The 18,663-nt window shown below is 38.2% G+C and overlaps 2 pseudogenes; both read right to left on the minus strand.

Moving 5' to 3' along the window:
* Positions 1–7,839: 7,839 nt before the first annotated feature.
* On the minus strand, positions 7,840–8,229 carry LOC149242542 (pentatricopeptide repeat-containing protein OGR1, mitochondrial pseudogene; annotated as a pseudogene).
* A 615-nt stretch (positions 8,230–8,844) lies between these two features.
* LOC149242543 (putative pentatricopeptide repeat-containing protein At3g13770, mitochondrial pseudogene) lies at positions 8,845–9,477 on the minus strand (annotated as a pseudogene).
* Between the last annotated feature and the right edge of the window lie 9,186 nt (positions 9,478–18,663).

The following is an 18,663-nucleotide window of genomic DNA, read 5'->3' on the forward strand; positions in this document are numbered from 1 at the left end:
TAATTCTCTATTGCAGACGTGTATTGACATGAAAGCAGTAGTCGAGGGCAGGCTAGTTCATGAATATATGATCAAAGATGGGTTTAAACCAGATATAAATTTGAAAACCAAACTTATTATCTTGTATGCTAAATGTGGCAGTCTTGTTTATGCACGCCAAGTGTTTGACGAAATGTTTGAAAGAAACGTGGTCACATGGACTGCCATGATTGCAGGATATGCTCAACATGGGTATGCTGAAGAAGCCCTATTTTTGTTTTCCAATATGCTAAGGGTTGGAATTAAGACTAATCAGTATACTTTTGCAAGTGTTCTGCAGGCATGCACTCGAAATGCGGAAGTATAGAGGATGCACACCGAGTGTTTGACAAAATGTTTCAACGAGACGTGGTTTCATGGAATGCAATGGTTGCAGGTTATGTTGTGCAAGGGGATGCTGACAAAGCCTGGAGACTCTTCTCTCTAATGCAACAGGCAGGAATGAAGCCTGATCAATTTACTTTCGGCAGCATACTACGAGCGTGTAGCAGCCTAGCAGTCTTGGAAAAGGGTAGTCAGGTTCATGCTTGCGTTATTAGGATGGGTTTTCAATCATATTCTGTTGTGGGAGGGGCACTTGTTGATATGTATGCCAAGTGTGGCAACATGGACAATGCACGCGTTATATTTGAATTGATGTCCCCAAAAGATGTGATCGCTTGCACGGTGATGATTACTAGTTATGCTCAACAACACGGTCATGATGAAGAGGCATTATCAATCTATTATGAAACGTGGCGTGCTGGTATTAAACCAGACCATGTTATGTTTTCTAGCGTTCTCCGTGCATGTGCTGGCCTTGCAGCCCTGGAGCAGGGCAGACAAATCCATGCTCACATTTTTAAAGTTGAATCTGAGTCGTATATTGTTTTGGGGAACAAAGAAAAACATATAAAACGTAGAATAACAGAATTATTACCTTTGTAGAACCTTCTTTAGTCATATGGAAAAATTCATGTGGAATATGACAAAATGATGTAGGAAAGATTATTATGAGGGTTTCTACAAGGTAAAAGAGATCAGACTAATGTAGAAAAATGACAAAATGTTACTAATTTGGGGCCCATCATTCCCCATACTTAATTTAGTGCATGTCCTCATGCAATTTGACAAAATTGCAAATTTTTTTGTATACTTCCTGATTTAGAGTATGGTTTCAGATGGTTAGATGACAATGTCCATGTTGTTTTGGGTGCCCTTATTTTTCAAGGCAACAAACCATCTAGGCTTCCTCACTAGTATATTTTCGTTCATAATTTTGATCTTTAAGTGTAGTTCCCTCCTATATTTCTTGAGTTTGGAATTTTTATGCTACCAGTGATACATCCTTTTCAGAATCTTGTGGTTTTTCTCTTTGAGCATTTCATTCTCTCTTTTGATATGTCTCTCTAAAACTTCCAGTTCTGTTACCTCTTATTTTGATGCTTTGATGATATCCTTTTCCATAGGAATGTCTAAAGGAAAGTCACACTACTCAAAATAATGTTCAGGAATATGAGAATAATCTTGTACCTTTTCATTATGTGCCTCTTGTTCCATGGAATTGATTTATTCATAGACCTATTGTTGAATTTATTTTCATCCTAGCTTTGTTGGTGACAATCAAGGCTTTCTTGCTTCTAAGTTTTCCAATATTTTAGGTGAAACAAGGTTATTCTCATTACCCTGTTTTTTCATGCTTCTTGTTACCCTTATGTATTTATTTTTATTTTATTTTTTAAATATTTTAATCCCATAAACAACCTGGACATTGTCATGGTCAAAGGCCAATGAGGTTTGAACCTTATCATTGCGTTTTTTGTTGTTGGATTTTTGATTCCTTGCCTCTAGTCAGAGATCTCGTTGGATTTTCATGACTTCATCAAGTTGATTTTGCCTTCATGAAATAGTATATGATAGCGTAGTAGATTGTTATGTTATTTTGAACATGCCCTCTTCATGATTTGTTGATGTTCACTGAACGATGTTCTGTCCTTTTATGCTTGTGATAAAGTGTTAACTGTCCTATTGCCCAAATCAACGTTGGTTGTTATCTTTTAGTTGTGTGTTCGGTGAAAGTGTTTATTTTGATCTTGTGTGCTCGTGTATATATGCGTGTTGATGTTCCTGGTCACATATAGTTTATGGTCTGCTAGGATAATGATGGTGTTGATTAGTTTTCAAAATTTTAACGTGGATGCTCTTTTTTTTCAAGTTGTTCTACAGTTCTGCTTCCAACTAGGATTGTCCATGCATTGAACCTCAATGTGGAAGACATAAATTCTCAGCCAAGCACATAATGTGGTCTTTTTCCAAGCATGCAATTCTCATCCAAGCACACAATGTGGTCTTTTTCCAAGAACACAATGTTTATCTATACAAATATTTTTTGTTGTAAAATGCATTAGGGAAGTGATGGTCATGGTTGAAGATTTGTATTTTATCTAGTCCATGGTTTTCCAACTTCCAATTGTACAACAAGTGATAAAGCTGTGATAGATTAATTTACCTTTTGTATAAGCATCATTACATGAAATGATGCTCTAGAAGCACGAGGGAAGTATTATTCAATACTGTGGCAGTTTCCACAGTCTTGAGGAAACAGTTCTAGCATTTTGTAATAAATTGAATATAATGAAATCCATTGCAGTGAATTTCTTGCTAGCAATTTGTTATATTCCAAACTTTTGATGTTCAACTCCACTCCATTTTTGGTATCTTCCTTTTTATGTCAGTGAAGCAAATCCGTTGCAATCACTGTACTTATCATTCCAATGGTAACCCTTTTAAATTATTAATTAACCAACTTAAGCTAATAAGGAAGATCCTTGCAAGTGTCCACTCTATTCCATCTATGTTCCTTGAACATGCCAATGAAAACACTAATTCATTCTTTGAAATCTGCTCCCCTCACCATATTTCCGTTGTTGATCAAATGGCTCTGCGATGCATATAGTAATGATAGTATTCCTATACCCACCTACCCCTGATAGTTGAAATGGTTTAGGCATTTTCTAGGAGCTACAAAATCCCATGTTACATTACACTTTATAAATGTTCCAAGAATTTTTGTCCTTGCTCATTTCCCTTAACAAAATTTATAAAATTTGACAGCATTTAAAAATATCGATGGGGTTCAATTATTTGAAACAGAGTTTTAGGTTCTAGAATTCCACAGAAGGTATATTTAATGAGCTTTTTTCATCTTTTTTTATATTCTGCCATAAGAGAACCCCTTTTTTAGCATATCCACTAGCCACTACACATTTCTACCATTAAAAGGATTCAAGCTCATCTTTTGAGGATTACTAATGCTCAGTAAAAATGATCTCAGCATAAGCTCATTTGGTACGAGAAGGAAGCTCATTTGTTGTCATTCTTGCTATTGTCTTTGCTTTATGGTTCTTGTTATCAATCCTAAATCAACTTTTTGTTTTCTTCTATTGTTCATGGGAATATCTGGAATTCTATTATATTCAGTTTGGTTTAGATTGGGAAAACAATTGCATCAAATTATATTTCTTTTTAAAGGCAGGAAAGATGGGTATATGGAGTAGACATAAAATGTTCATGCTATATTTACTGTGACTTTCACATATACCAATCAAACTACCCCATGATTCCAGTTCTACACAGCTTGAACTTGGTAAGCAGGCATTACCGTAAGATTTCAATTATTTCTTTTATTGGAGAATTGTTGCAGAGAAGAGAACCCCTTTTTTAGCATATCCACTGGCCACTACACATTTCTGCCATTAAAAGGATTCAAGCTCATCTTTTGAGGATTACTAATGCTCAGTAAAAATGATCTCAGCATAAGCTCATTTAGTATGAGAAGGAAGCTCATTTGTTGTCATTCTTGCTATTTTCTTTGCTTTAAGGTTCTTGTTATCAATCCTAAACCAACTTTTTGTTTTCTTCTATTGTTCATGGGAATATATGGAATTCTATTATATTCAGTTTGTTTTAGATTGGGAAAACAATTGCATCAAATTATATTTCTTTTTGAAGGCAGGAAAGATGGGTATATGGAGTAGACATAAAATGTTCATGCTATATTTACTGTGACTTTCACATATACCAATCAAACTACCCCATGATTCCAGTTCTACACAACTTGAACTTGGTAAGCAAGCATTACCGTAAGATTTCAATTATTTCTTTTATTGGAGAATTTTTGCAGAGAAGAGAACCCCTTTTTTAGCATATCCACTGGCCACTACACATTTCTGCCATTAAAAGGATTCAAGTTCATCTTTTGAGAATTACTAATGCTCAGTAAAAATGATCTCAACGTAAGCTCATTTGGTACGAGAAGGAAGCTCATTTGTTGTCATTCTTGCTATTGTCTTTGCTATATGGTTCTTGTTATCAATCCTAAATCAACTTTTTGTTTTCTTCTATTGTTCACGGGAATATCTGGAATTCTATTATATTCAGTTTGTTTTAGATTGGGAAAACAATTGCATCAAATTATATTTCTTTTTAAAGGCAGGAAAGATGGGTATATGGAGTAGACATAAAATGTTCATGCCATATTTACTGTGACTTTCACATATACCAATCAAACTATTTGACAATTTCCATAACTATATGTGTGAATGCCGGGGCTTTGTTTATCATAGTGTTGCCTTTGACTTATCTCCTGCAAGAAGCTAATTGCAGTTAATTGCATCGGTGGATCATAGGAGCTTGTTTACATGCTCTTTGTACATGAAGTCCCTGAGGGTATATCACCATCCACCGTTCAGGTACTCCTTGCATCATGATTGATGTTGAAAAACAATAAATCCTGTGTGGTGAGCTTTTGATGGCAAGTAACTTCAATCATTTTACTGTTACAGTTGGGAACACCTATGGCATAAATTAGAGTTGAAGTGATTGCATAGAGTAGTATGAAATAGGTATTTGGGCTTGAATTTGATTAGGACAATTATTGTGCAACACACCTGTATAATGACTAGGAGATTGAGGGTGTGATTAAAGGGGGGAACTATGGAAGGAGTTTTGTGGCCATGTCTAGTATGCGTATCAATTATGTGAGGATGCTCTGCAATTCAGCAATTTGCATAGTTTTACATTTCATTATTGATAGAAGAGAGCAACTAGTGGTAGACACCCAGTATTCAAGGATCATCCCACATGTCAAATGACTGGCAAGTGATATATGACAAACAAAGATGGTAAAGGCTGGTATTTGCTGGGGCTGATGACAATTCAACTTGGCATTATATTTTAAAATCCAATTTTGAATGGATTGATGGACGAAGATATTAATTAAATTCATTAGTTAGTGGGTTTGGTTTAGATATTGTCAGTGTTCCATGGGGATGTGCCCCCTAGTGTGTTTCCCATACTTCAGGGGCTGTATGTCCCACTTTTGGGGAAGCTCAGGGAAATGATTCCCAAGTGTGGGGGATGCTTTTGCCCAGCTACACCCCCCCATCCACAGAAAAAAGATAAGGGGAAACACATGGGAAATGATTCCTGACCTGATAAGACAGAACAAAGATAGGGGATTGAGTTTTGAGGAGTTTGTGACCTTGGTAATTAATGGTAATATTAATTATTTCAAGATGTTTGAGAGGTGCCAATCTCATTGGACTTCATATGGAGAAAGTAAAATTTCATATCCCATTCATATTTCAGTGGACTTAACAATTTTCCAGATTTTGGATTGTAGCATTTCCACTCGATTGTACATTGATGAATTTTCATGGGTTGAATTGCTGTTGTTGAGATTTTATCATATGGGGATCCCTATGTTAGGGGCCCCGATGCCCCCCTGTCCCCCATGAATTTCCCTAAAATTTGGGGTTTCCCACATGTCCCCCATGTGTGTTTCTCCACTCACGCACTCTGCTGCCCTGGAAACTTGGTGGAACATAGGATATTGTGCATACTGTGTGTTCTATTATGACCAATGGTTTTGAAACTTGTAATTTTAGTCAAGAGCAAACAATTATGTTCAATTACAATCCATGATTCTGTCCCTATGCAACAAATGGCTCCTATCTGTTGTTGATTTACCATTTAGTACCCAATTGAACTTTGATGGGAAGTTGATATGAGGTAGTGGGATTGGCAGCAGACACAAGCTGATGGAACAGAATCAATTTAGCTGATGTGTGATTCTTGCAAAAGTTGTGTGCTTTAATGATTGTTAAGGTATGCTGTCAGCCTGCCACTTATCTGGGTAAGACTCCATGAATCCATCCCTATGCAACAAACGATTGCATCCCTTGTTGATTTACCATTAACTGCCCACTTAACTTTGTTGGCAAAGTGGCAAGTTGATCTAAGGTAGTGGGATTGGCAATCAATGCAAGGTTAAGGAGCAGAATCAATTTTGCTTCTGTAATTTTTACAAAACTTGTTTGGTCTAGTGATTGTCAATGTATAGTGGGTAACATTTTGGGTATCTCGGTGTCAAACTTCTACTGAAGATGGAAAGAGAGAGTATTCTGAACTGCAATTTGAATTAGTCTCTATAAAATTTAAATTGTTTTTCAAATTGTTGTTTTTTCCCTTGATGAGAAGTCTGTAACTTGAGGGAATCAAATTTGATATGTTTGAACTATAAATTTAATTTGAAAAATATATTCAAACTCTGTGCATGGCAGGTGTTGGTGGTAAGGGAAATCTTCTCAGGGTTAATGCAAAAAAGCTCGTACCAGCTCAAAATTCTCTGTCCATGTTGTATCCAGTCTTTAAATTGATATGGATGCTGCTAGTTGGACGATTTATTGGCCTTTAGCTATTCTCCAGTTCATAATTCATTGCTTGAATGATGTAGTATTTTATAAGTCTCTTCTTTACATATGCTGTCAGGTTTAGAAGCTTTGAACTCTTGCCTAGTTAAAAATGATTGCTCTATGAATAGATGCTGCAGGCCTAATTTTGTAGAATGCAAATAAGCCAAATTTAATTGGTGCTATATAGACTAGACAGAAGCCAATCACACAGCACAGTGAATGCAAATTAAAGGTTTTGTCAAGAATGTAAACATAATGAGGATATATGGAGCATAAAAATGGTGGAAGTTGTACACATTTGCTACCAAGGAATGATAAAAAATGTGTTTTCTTCTGTTTTTCAAAATCATTATTCCTGTGATTGTTTCGAAAGTTACTAGTTTATTCCCTTTTACATTAAACTTGTTAATAGAAATATGTAGATCACTTAGAAATGCGATAAATTCCAAGGTAGATATAATCTTTTGGAAATATTATAAACAAATGAGGATTCTGTATTATCGCTGCTTCATTTCTCTGTTAGATTGTTAATGAAATAATGATAACTTTGTTCAATCTAAATTTGATTCTTATTCTTCTGATTGGATTGCACGAATAAGATAAAATCTACAGAAAGGTTATACAGGTTGGTTTATCTATAATTACTCTTTGGATTGCCTCTACTTTCAGTTGATATACAAGAATGTTCACTTCTTACATGTAACTTGGAACATTTATGGCAAGCTTTTATGTATCATACCTGGGTTAAAAACCTCTTGCAAAAAACGAGGAAAATTTTCTAAGCCTTTTCTGTCATGTTAAATAGCAGTTTTCAATTTCTACACATCTTGTTAATACTTGAATTTTGAATATCTTAGCATGGTGAACTTGGTTTGCTTCAACAATACTCTTTCATTTATATGCTTAGTTTGTGTTCCTGTATGGAAGGTGGTTCAAAATTCATCATATGCACTTACTGTTTTAAAGTTTTTTATTTGGTTTAATTTTTTAAATGTTTGACTACCTCACTTGGCACAGTGAAGGACAATAGAAACAAAGAAGATGTTCCTCACATTCTGAAGCTAATTCAGCAGTTAGCCAAGTTCGAACGCCTGACCCTAACTACAATTTCCCTCTGAACAATCTTGGAGATGAATTTGGTGGCAGTGTGACAGTCACCACAGACACGAAGGTTTTTTACAACTCGTACAGGTGTCCCTTGGGGTGTGCTAATAAGCCCGAAAGCAATGGCCAGCTTTTCACTGTGATGGCAAAGAATATATTCCTTCAACTCTTCCTCTATGTTATGCAGCACAAAGTTTGTGTCTGGTACATACCCTATTTCCTTGATCTGACTAGTCAAGTTATCTATCATTGTATAAATCCCCTCAGATTGAGGGTGTGATCTATCCGCAGCACAAAGTTTGTCTGGTACATACCCTATTTCCTTCATCTGACTAGTCAAGTTATCTATCATTGCATAAATCCCCTCAGATTGAGGGTGTGATCTATCCCCCGCGACAAAAGTATATACACTCTTCTTGATTCCAATCCAACTGCAGCCAGTTTCTTTCTTTATTCCTCTGTCCTCATCATTTTTCTAACCTTTACTTCATCTGCCCACCTGCCAGATGCCGCATAGATGCTGGCTAACATCACATAATTACCAGAGTTTGGGGGCCTAGCTCAAACAGGTGTTCAACTGCTAATTTGCCTAGCTCAACATTGCCATGGATTCTGCAGGCACCAAGCAAGGCACCCCAAATTGAAGCATTGGGCTCAAAAGGCATTTTCTCTTTGATTAATTTATGTGCATCATCTAGGCTCCCAGCTCGTCCAAGAAGGTCAACCAAACAGACATAGTGCTCTGCTCTCGGAGTAATATGGTGATCTTGAATCATGGAATTAAAATATTGCCATGCTTCATCCACTAAGCCTGCATGGCCGCAGGCAGACAGAACAGCCAAAAAGGTAACATCGTTAGGCTTTATGCCCACCTTTCCATGACCATGCTTGCCATATCCTGTAATCATGGTAGTCCATGAAACCACATTTCTTTCATGCATTGTGTCAAAGAGATGCCGTGCATCTTCTATCCTCCCGGATTTTGCAACATATCAACAAGAGCGTTCCCCAAAACAATATACGACTCAGATTCAACTTTAAAAATGTGAGCATGGATTTTCCTGCCCTGCTCCAGGGCTGCAAGGCCATCACATGCACTGAGAACACTAGAAAACATAACATGGTCTGGTTTTATACCAGCATGCCACGTTTCATAATAGATTGATAATGCCTCTTCATCATGACTGTGTTGTTGAGCATAACCAGTAATCATAGCCGTGCAAGCGATCACATCTTTTGGGGACATCAATTCAAATATAACACGTGCATCGTCCATAGTGCCACACTTGGCATACATATCAACAAGTGCCCCTCCCACAACAGAATATGATTGAAAACCCATCCTGATAACGCAAGCATGAACCTGGCTACCCTTTTCCAAGGCTGCTGAGCTGCTACACGCTCGTAGTATGCTGCCGAAAGTAAATTGATCAGGCTTCATTCCTGCCTGCTGCATTAGACAAAAAAGTCTCCAGGCTTTGTCAGCATCCCGTTGCACAACATAACCTGCAACCATTACATTCCATGAAACCACGTCCCGTTGAAACATTTTTTCAAACACTCGGCGTGCATACTCTATACTTCCGCATTTCGAGTGCATATCAACAAGAGCACTTTCCACAAATAAATACGACCGAAATCTTGTCTTAAGGATGCTACTGTGTATCTGTTTTCCCTGTTCCAGAGCCCATGATCACGCACAAGCCCGCAGAACACTTGCAAAAGTATACTGATTAGCCTTAATTCCAACCCTTAGCATATTGGAAAACAACAATAGGGCTTCTTCAGCATACCCATGTTGAGCATATCCTGCAATCATGGCAGTCCATGTGACCACGTTTCTTTCAAACATTTCGTCAAACACTTGGCGTGCATAAACAAGACTACCACATTTAGCATACAAGATAATAAGTTTGGTTTTCAAATTTGTATCTGGTTTAAACCCATCTTTGATCATATATTCATGAACTAGCCTGCCCTCTGCTACTGCTTTCATGTCAATACACGTCTGCAATAGAGAATTATAAACAGCGAGGTCTAGCTTAATTCCCTGTTGATCCATAACATGTAAAAAACCCATTGCCTCGTTCAATTTTCCTTGCTCACAGAATGTTTTAATATCTCTGCTCGCTTCACAAAATCCATTTTTGCCGAGTTATCTTTCATTGGCATTTGTCATTGACGGTGGCGTGACTTCATTGCCCAGAGTAAAAGCAACAGTCGTAAATAACAAGTTACTCTGATAATGGAGACAATGCAGGATATTACGGCTATAGCAAAGTCTGTGTTTTTTGTAATATCTCCATCCTTGTGCCAGTAATGGTATGAAATTCCTTGCCATGCCATTGGCTAATAGTTTAGCTTCACTTCATGTACAAACAGAGATTTGCGTCCTTCAAATGTTGTGAGGTGATCACTGATGGCACATCTTTCCCTTACAAAAGTTGAACATGATACGCTTTGCAGTATTATGGACTGTCAGAAACTCACTCTAGAAGCCTGTACTCATGTAGCCCAAAATGAACGCCTGGCCTTGAGGATGGTTGAGCAAGTTTTCTTCTCTGAGAAAATTCGAATGCAAATGAGCGAAATGGGAATTGGTTTGGGGTAAATTCGAATTGCCATACCCGCGCTCAGAATTCTGTCAGACGAATTAATGTTCCACGGTGATGGGTAGAACGGTGGCGGAGCTTGCATTCTGTCAGAGTCCACGGTGATGGGTAGAACGGTGGCGGAGCTTGCGAAAGGTGGCTGATGGCGGAGGAATTGCCGGTGGCCGGAGCCGGACGTTTTTCCAAGCGGTGACGGAAACCAGGCAATTCCTCCGCCTTGTTAGACTACTTCGTTCTGTGGGGTCATCGAGCTACCTTCCTGTATTCTAGCGGCGACGGTGCAGAAAGCAGTTTCAGAAACCCTGGCCATCGCTCTCGTCCGTCCCCCAATTGCTTGCAGAAAGCAGTTTCAGAAACCCTGGCCATCGCTCTCGTCCGTCCCCAATTGCTTCATCATGGTATGAATATAACCCTTCATTTTAATTGGCTTCGTGTGCCTTTTGATCACTCCTCTAAACCCCATGTCTCCCCGCTAAACTTCTTGTCTCCCCAAAATGGGAGGGGAGAGGACCTCTTTCTCAACATTCATTTGTTTCGTATTAATGACATCCCTCTTATGTGGAAATACTAAACATTTGCTCAATGACATTGTTTCACCAAATAAACTAATTATTTTTTCATTTTTGGTTGAAATTTAATCCATTTTTAGTATTTCATAAAATTTTTAAATTTATTACAAAAATAGGTAATTACTACACACCCAACTTCAAAACATGATTAATACAAAAATAAGACTGGCTCATAATCTAACTTCTTCTTATATATATAAGGCTTCCAACAAACACTCATCCTACAATACTCCTCTAAGAAAATGGATTTCTAAACCCATCCTCTTATAGCCTTAATTTCCAACTTAAAAAATGAAAGTTACATAAATCATTTAACTAAGAAAGGTATTTTGGAAAACCTAATCGTCATGGAAATAACTTTGAAGAAAAAAAAAAAAAAAATTTCTTTCATAGATTTCCACTTATTTAAGTTCACCGACCTTCGCCATACCATTAAAGTGACCTTTCGATACTGTCTACTCCAAATCTTCATCAGCTACCACGTTAATACAAATTTTATCAGTTACCGGGTTAATTTTATGAGCATGTTCAAGAAAACGACCAAGAAATCTCAACGCACATGCCAATCTAGATGAAAGAGATTTGTGCTTCAGGCTTGCTTTTAACTGTCTGACTAATTATTGTAATCATCGCTGCAGTGTTAGTATATTTTAATTAAAAACAAAGGCGTTATTCAGAGTGGTGGGAAAGGTCGAGACATTAGGTTGTAGGGTTTCAAGGAGCGGGTTTTACAGCGAACTATTTTTATCTCATTATTACTCCGATTGCCCAACATAATGGTAATGCCGGCGACTGCGAGGAGAAAAACTATTCGTCAATGCTTCTTTCATACTTTGAACGCCACTGCAGATATGCGCATTAAAACATTCTGCCAGACCAACCGGCTTCAAGAGGCAGTGGACACCTTCAAGCATCTATTTCTAGCTAAATCCAAATCTATCCCTACTCTCAGCACCTGCAATCTTTTGTTAAGTGGCCTAGTCCGGCAGAAGAGACATGGATTAGCATTGTCTGTTTATAGAATTATGATTGCAGTAGACATTGTTCCAGATCTTATAACTTTGAACATTGTGATCAATTGTCACTGTCAAACAGGTAGGATGGATTATGCATTCAAAGTGTTTGAAGAAATAGAAGCACACGGGTATATTCCAGATGTTATATCCTTCAATACTCTCATCAAAGGGCTTTGCAGGGTGGGCAGGATGGAGGATGCTCTCAAAATTTTCAAGCAAATGATGGGCAAGCGGCAGGTTCCTGATCTTTTAATGTATAATACGATAATAGATGGGCTCTGCAAGATGATAAAAACGCGCGAGGCATTCGGGTTGTTAGCTGTTATGCTGCAAATGGGCCATGAGCCTAACATAATCACATTTACCATCCTTGTGGATCGTCTATGCAAAGAAGGCAAGCTCCAAGAGGCCAAGAAACTACTGTATCAGATGTTAAAACAAGGGCATAGCCCTGATACTATTGCATTTACTGCACTGATTGATGGTCTTTGCAAAGAAGGCAAGTTGGACGAGAGTATGGAGCTCTTCCACGAAATTTCCAACAAAAATATATATCCTGATGCTGTCATATACACTGTGCTTATTGATGGTTTATGTAAGGTTGGCAAATTGGAGGAGGCTAGAAATCTCTTCTTTGAAATGTCCAACAAAAATGTATGCCCGAATGTTGTCACATACAGTGCACTTATTGATGGCCTTTCTAAGGAGGGGAAATTGGACGAGGCTAGGAAGCTGTTCTATGAAATGCCTAACAGAAACATATGCCCTAATATTGTCACATACAATGTGCTTATTGATGGTTTCTGTAAGGAAGGCAAGTTGGACGAGGCTACGAAGCTGTTCTATGAAATGCTGAGCAAAAACAGTGCTGATGTATTCACATACAATACTCTTATTGATGGTTTCTGTAAAGAAGGGGAATTGGAGGCAGCTAGGAAACTCTTCGATGAAATGTCCAACAATAACATATCCCCTGATGTTATCACCTACAATGCACTTATTGATGGTTTCTGCAAGGAAGGCAAGTTAGATGAGGCGAAAGAGCTCTTCTGTGAAATGCCTAACAAAAACATATGCCCAAACGTTATCACATACAGTGTGCTTATTAACGGTCTTTTGAAAGAAAGAAAGTTGGACGAGGCTAGGAAGCTCTTCTTTGAAATGCCCAACAAAAACATATGCTTCAATGTTGTGACATACAATACACTTATTGATGGTTTTTGTAAGGAAGGCAAGTTGGAAGATGCAAAGAAGATGTTGTATGAAATGCCTAACAAAAAACAAATATCTTGATGTTGTCACATACAGTGCACTTATTGACAGTTTCTGCAAGGAAGGCCTAACGAAATTCATATGATGAACATAAAAATGGGTTTTGTAAGGTGGGTAATCTGGACAAGGCCAGGGAGATCCCTCAAGAGATATCGGACAAAGGGTGCTGGCCTGACTTAGCTATAATACATTGATAGATGGACTCAGTAAATATCATTGCATAGACAAAGCTTAACAGATCTTCTACAAGATTTCAGAGTGATGTCTGAGCCTTGATGATGTTACTTACAGCACATTGATGGATGGACTTTGCAAAATGGGTGATATTATGGAGGCAATAAAGTTATTTAAGCAGAAAAAAGATAGCAGTTATCTCCCTGATATGGATGCATATACCATCCTCGTGGATGGACTATGCAAAGAAGGCACGCCCTAAAAGGCCAATAGTTTATTGCATGAGATTCTAAAAAAGGTTTGACATGACACAATGACATATTCAGCAGCAAGCAACAGCCTGTGTTAAGATATGGCTGAAATGAACTTGGCAAGATTCAGTAGCAGCGAATGAATTGCAATTGATGAAGTACAGGGGCGATTTTGGTATAATACATTAGGCAAGCTATTTGAAATTGGTTTGGTGGCTGAGCTTGATGGTGGGATATGAACAGAACTTCCCTAAGAGGACACCAGGTATCTAATCTAAAAACACATTTGGTTTAGTGTTTAGTTGGCTGCATATCTGTTAAAATGCACCAGGTGATCAATCTAAATGGATTGAGCTTAGCAGCTAGTGTGCTGTAACTTGCGATTGATGAGTCGCCCTAGGTAAATTTCAATAATATTGTTCGCATTAATAATCTGGAATTGGTTTGGTAAAGTGGTTAGTGGCTTGTCAATGACATTGATAGAGTGTACCTTGTGACTTTCAATAGTAGGATGTACTTACCTAAAAGTTGCACAACCTGCTTTTATTTCTTGAACTGAAGTTTGTTTCCCACTTTGCAGCTTGCTCTGGCATACATCTTGTTGTTGCGTTTTTGACACTCGAGGCTTTGTGAAATATTGTTGCATTCATTGAATGCCCAGACTCTAGATCTATTGAGTACCTATTCTTCTTCTAGTATACAATGGGCAGCAATGATTGGCATGGCAAATATTTGTGACAGTGGCATGCTTTTATCACACATTCTAAATACTGGAATTTCTCTCTGCTATCCAAATTGTAGTAGCTGAGACAACTATTTTCTCGTGGTTCGTCGGTTTTGACCTTTGTAGCAATCAGCTTGATTTCAAAGCTGTCATGGCTATGTCTTCAGTGAGGATATCAATTTGTGGACCATTCCCTTTTTTTAGCCATAAATTATTTTATTTGCAGCAAAGGGCAGGTGGGTTAATTTTGCCTCTCTAGGTGGTTAGCAACAAGCAATGGGAGCTGTTTTAGTCTATGGGCCCACATCCCAAACAGATGTGATGGCTACTGGAATTCAGGGACCTTTTTCCCCATTTCCACTAGCATCTGCTGTCAAGCAGTACCCCGAAGGAAAGTACGGTCCCTCAAAGACCTGGTCAACCAGAATGTCAGTTATACAGAAGACAGGTGACCGTAACTTTGGCATGACATGTGGATGCCATCATTCTAAGGAGAGGATTACTCTCACAACAATGTTCTTGATCCTCTTGGCCCACCCCTATAACCTGTAAGATTAGCCTTGTTCCTTTCATCCTGTTCTGCTTCAATTTTTTTCATATATAATTGGAAATAGATCAGTCACGCACAGGTTTGCTTTAATTTTGATAATATCTAACTTTTTTAATTGTTTACATTGTTAATGACATCTTATGTTTCTATGCATTTTCTGTGGAGGAAGTGTAATGGTTTTTATTCCTTTTATCCTGATTATGTATTCATATCATAGAGTCTTGATGGCACATTTGAAACTACTTTTGGACTTACTCTTGTAACATGTCTAAGATGTAGAATGTGGAAGTACATGTTTGTTTGTAGCTTGGAATTTGTTCTCATACGTGATGCGTACAATCAATTTTTTTGGATGTTTACTTCCTTGTCACATTTATATCAGATGATCAAACTATGAAAATAACATTTCACTGTTGATTTGGGGTAGCATCGGATGTGCTCTAGCCACGAAATTTGGTGGAGAGGTTAGGGCACATGAGATCTCCAATACCCAGAAAGGGTTTGGGCAGCTTCTAAATAGTCAGAGAGATATTAAAATAATTAATATTTTTAATGGAGTCCCTAAGTCTAAACTTAGGGAAATTAAAATATTAATGTGAATTAATATAAAACTGTGTTAGAATGGTCCAAAAGACATGGATCAAGCCAGATCTAATCTTAGCCGTTCATTAGGGACTTAATCTCCGTCGTTGATTTGTCAACAAGAAAAGTATAAGAGGAGGCTAGAGGGTCACTTGGAGAACACACTAGAGTGATTAGTCATTCTATTCTCTAGAGCGGAGTTTGCTAAAAGAGATAGAATCAGTGATCAGCAGCGAGGGGCAGTGAATACAGAAGCAGAGAGGCAGAGAGATAGTACCGGGAGGATCAACGTAGAAGCCGAGAGAGGGACACAAAGCCAACTAGAGACCACGCAAAGCTAGCTAGGGCCCATGCAGAGGCAGCCAGGAGCTGCGCAGTGCCTTAGAGAGCCAGCGTGGGTGACGCAGAGGGCCAGAGGGCTGACGTAGTCCCTAGAGGCTGATGTTGGGGTTTCGTGGGGCAGATTGGAGCTGTGAAGCTGCTAGAGTGATTATCCGAGGTTTCAGTCAGAACATCTGTCTCCGACTGAGAGGTACTACTAGCGAGATTATTCTCTGTTGGGTGAGCCAGTTTTGGCAACCAGATTATATTCAGAAACTGCATAATAATAAAACCCTCAGATAGTTGCACCGATTTTTCCCGCATTGGGTTTTTCCGGGGACATTGGTCCAAAAACAACGGTGTCACTTGTGTGCTTGTTTCTATTTCCTTCAGTTGATGATCTGTAATGTGTTGAGCATGTACTTGTATTTATTTCCAGTATTTACATGGTAAATAACTTGTTAATTAACAGAGCAAGTAGGTAGGAATAAATTAGTAAAGTGCATGAAGGGTTTCTAACGTGTCAGACTTAGAAATTCTAACATTCACTGTAAATATGTAGCTATTAATGATTCATATTTCCTTTGATGAGAAAGTGAAACTTAGGTCTTAAATACCGCAAGGAAGCATACTTTTTGAAGATAGTTTCCCTCTAAACAAGTTAACTTAAAAGTATAAAGGTGTTGGGATGTCTATTTAGTATTTACTTGGTCATATATATGAATGGTTATTTGTCAAAACCTTTACTAACCAAGTTGTGGTCTCAAAGGTTGTCTTGTGATACCTTCTTTTTGTATGTGTCCTCAAGTCGAGGCAATATTAAGGGCGAAGTTAGTATTATAGTGTTTAATTTGTCTTGGTGACTTGTGACATATGTTGCAGTCAACGTTGGAACGTTTCAAAGTTTCAAAAACAAGTACATTTAGAAACGTCACCCCCCAAAATGGAAACGTCGGCCAGGCTAGGCAGTGCAAATTCTGGCAGAGTTGCCAGTAAAAGTTTGAGTAGGCTAGAGGGAGGCCGAATTGTTGTAGAAGGGAGAAAATGTATCCAAATTATTTAGCCAGTATATTTTCCAGAGGATTGCCAGTTGGGCATCCAGATTATTGTACTTAGATTTTTACTGTTGCATAATAAAAATAAACCCTCATCTGCTGACCCGGTTTTCTCTTCGGGTTTTTTTCCCAGGGACGTTAGTTCGAAATAACTATGTTAATTGTGTGTATGAATTTCTTAGTACCATTTTATTTTCCGTAGCATATTTTATTTTTTTGGTGATGATTGCAACTGTGAGTTTATCGATATTTTCCATAATAACAAGTAAACTGCAAAACAGTTGGGGGATAAATTTCCAGTAATTACAATCAAGGAATTTTCACATGGGATCATAGCGTGTTTGATCAGATTTGAAGCTCAAAGGCAAGAAGAAGAGATTGTGCAGTTTTAGAGGGAGATTTGAAGCACTCTATTCAGATATGCCCAGGCCTAGCCAACGGTTTGATTAACAGAGGAGCAGGAAATCGATTTCCAGATTCAGGTAGAGGCAAAGCTCAATTTTGCTCTAGATCTGTGATTGTAACTAGTGGTATTTCCAGATAGTAATTTTGGTAGGGAAATCAGTGATTTTGTAGAGCAAATTTATTAGATCTAGGCAAAGTGATTTGTATCAAAGTGCTGCAGTTGTAGATTTGCGCAGGGTAGGAAGATAAAAGCACACGAAATTATTTCCAGGTTTCTTTAGAGATTCAACATTAGGAGGCTATCGATTTGTCTTCCAGATTGGAAGATGAATTCGCTCAGATTGCTTGCCTCTCTAGTTCAACTTGACAAGGTATCTACTATATAGGCAGTAGAGTGTCGGCTCATATGACAAGGGTCAAAGAGTATTTCTCTAGTTACCATGGGGAGGAGATGGAATTCTGAATAACAATGGCAAACAAAACTAAATGTACTCTAGTTTGGAGAGGATTGATATTCAGAGGGAGTCAGGAGCAAGCACCAGTCTTACAAACATATTGCATCTGCCAGGGCTTGTTATGAACCTAATTTCGGTATCTCAGTTACAAGATAAGGGATACGATGTTTACTTTGTAAGGAAGAAGGTGTTTGTCAAACACCACACTGAAAGAAGGTGAGACAAATTAGGGTGCGAAGCAATAGATTGTATAGGTTGCAGTTCGACTCTCCAATGGCACTAGTTAGCAACAACAATGATAGCAGTAACAATGGGAGAGACCTGAATGAATTATGGCATAGGAGAATGGGACATCTACACCATGGAGTACTTAAGATGCTTAGGGAGATAGTGACAAGTGTTCTAGAATTAGGCACGGAACATGATGACGTGTGCAGGGGGTGCGTACTTGGGAAATATGCTAAGATAACATTCCCAAGAAGTGACAATAGATCAGATGGTGTGTTACCAATTATACACTCAGATATTTGTGGCCCAATGTCCACTAGATCTCTTGGAGGGTACGAATATTTCGTCACCTTCATCGATGATTATTCCAGGAAAATTTGGGTCTGCTTCTCGAAGACTAAGGATGAGGTCTTCAGTTGCTTTCAAGAGTTTAAAGCTCTAGTAGAAAATGTGATAGGAAAGAAGATCAAGGTGCTTCGTTTAGATAATGGAGGAGAGTACACAAACAATGACTTCACGAGTTTTTGTGCGAATTAAAGCATTAGGAGGGAATGGACAACTCCATATAATCC

The sequence above is a fragment of the Pinus tabuliformis genome, chromosome 8 (assembly GCF_031772625.1).
Source record: "Pinus tabuliformis cultivar Carrire ecotype Pingquan chromosome 8, CPIR1, whole genome shotgun sequence".
Classification (NCBI taxonomy): Eukaryota; Viridiplantae; Streptophyta; class Pinopsida; order Pinales; family Pinaceae; genus Pinus; species Pinus tabuliformis.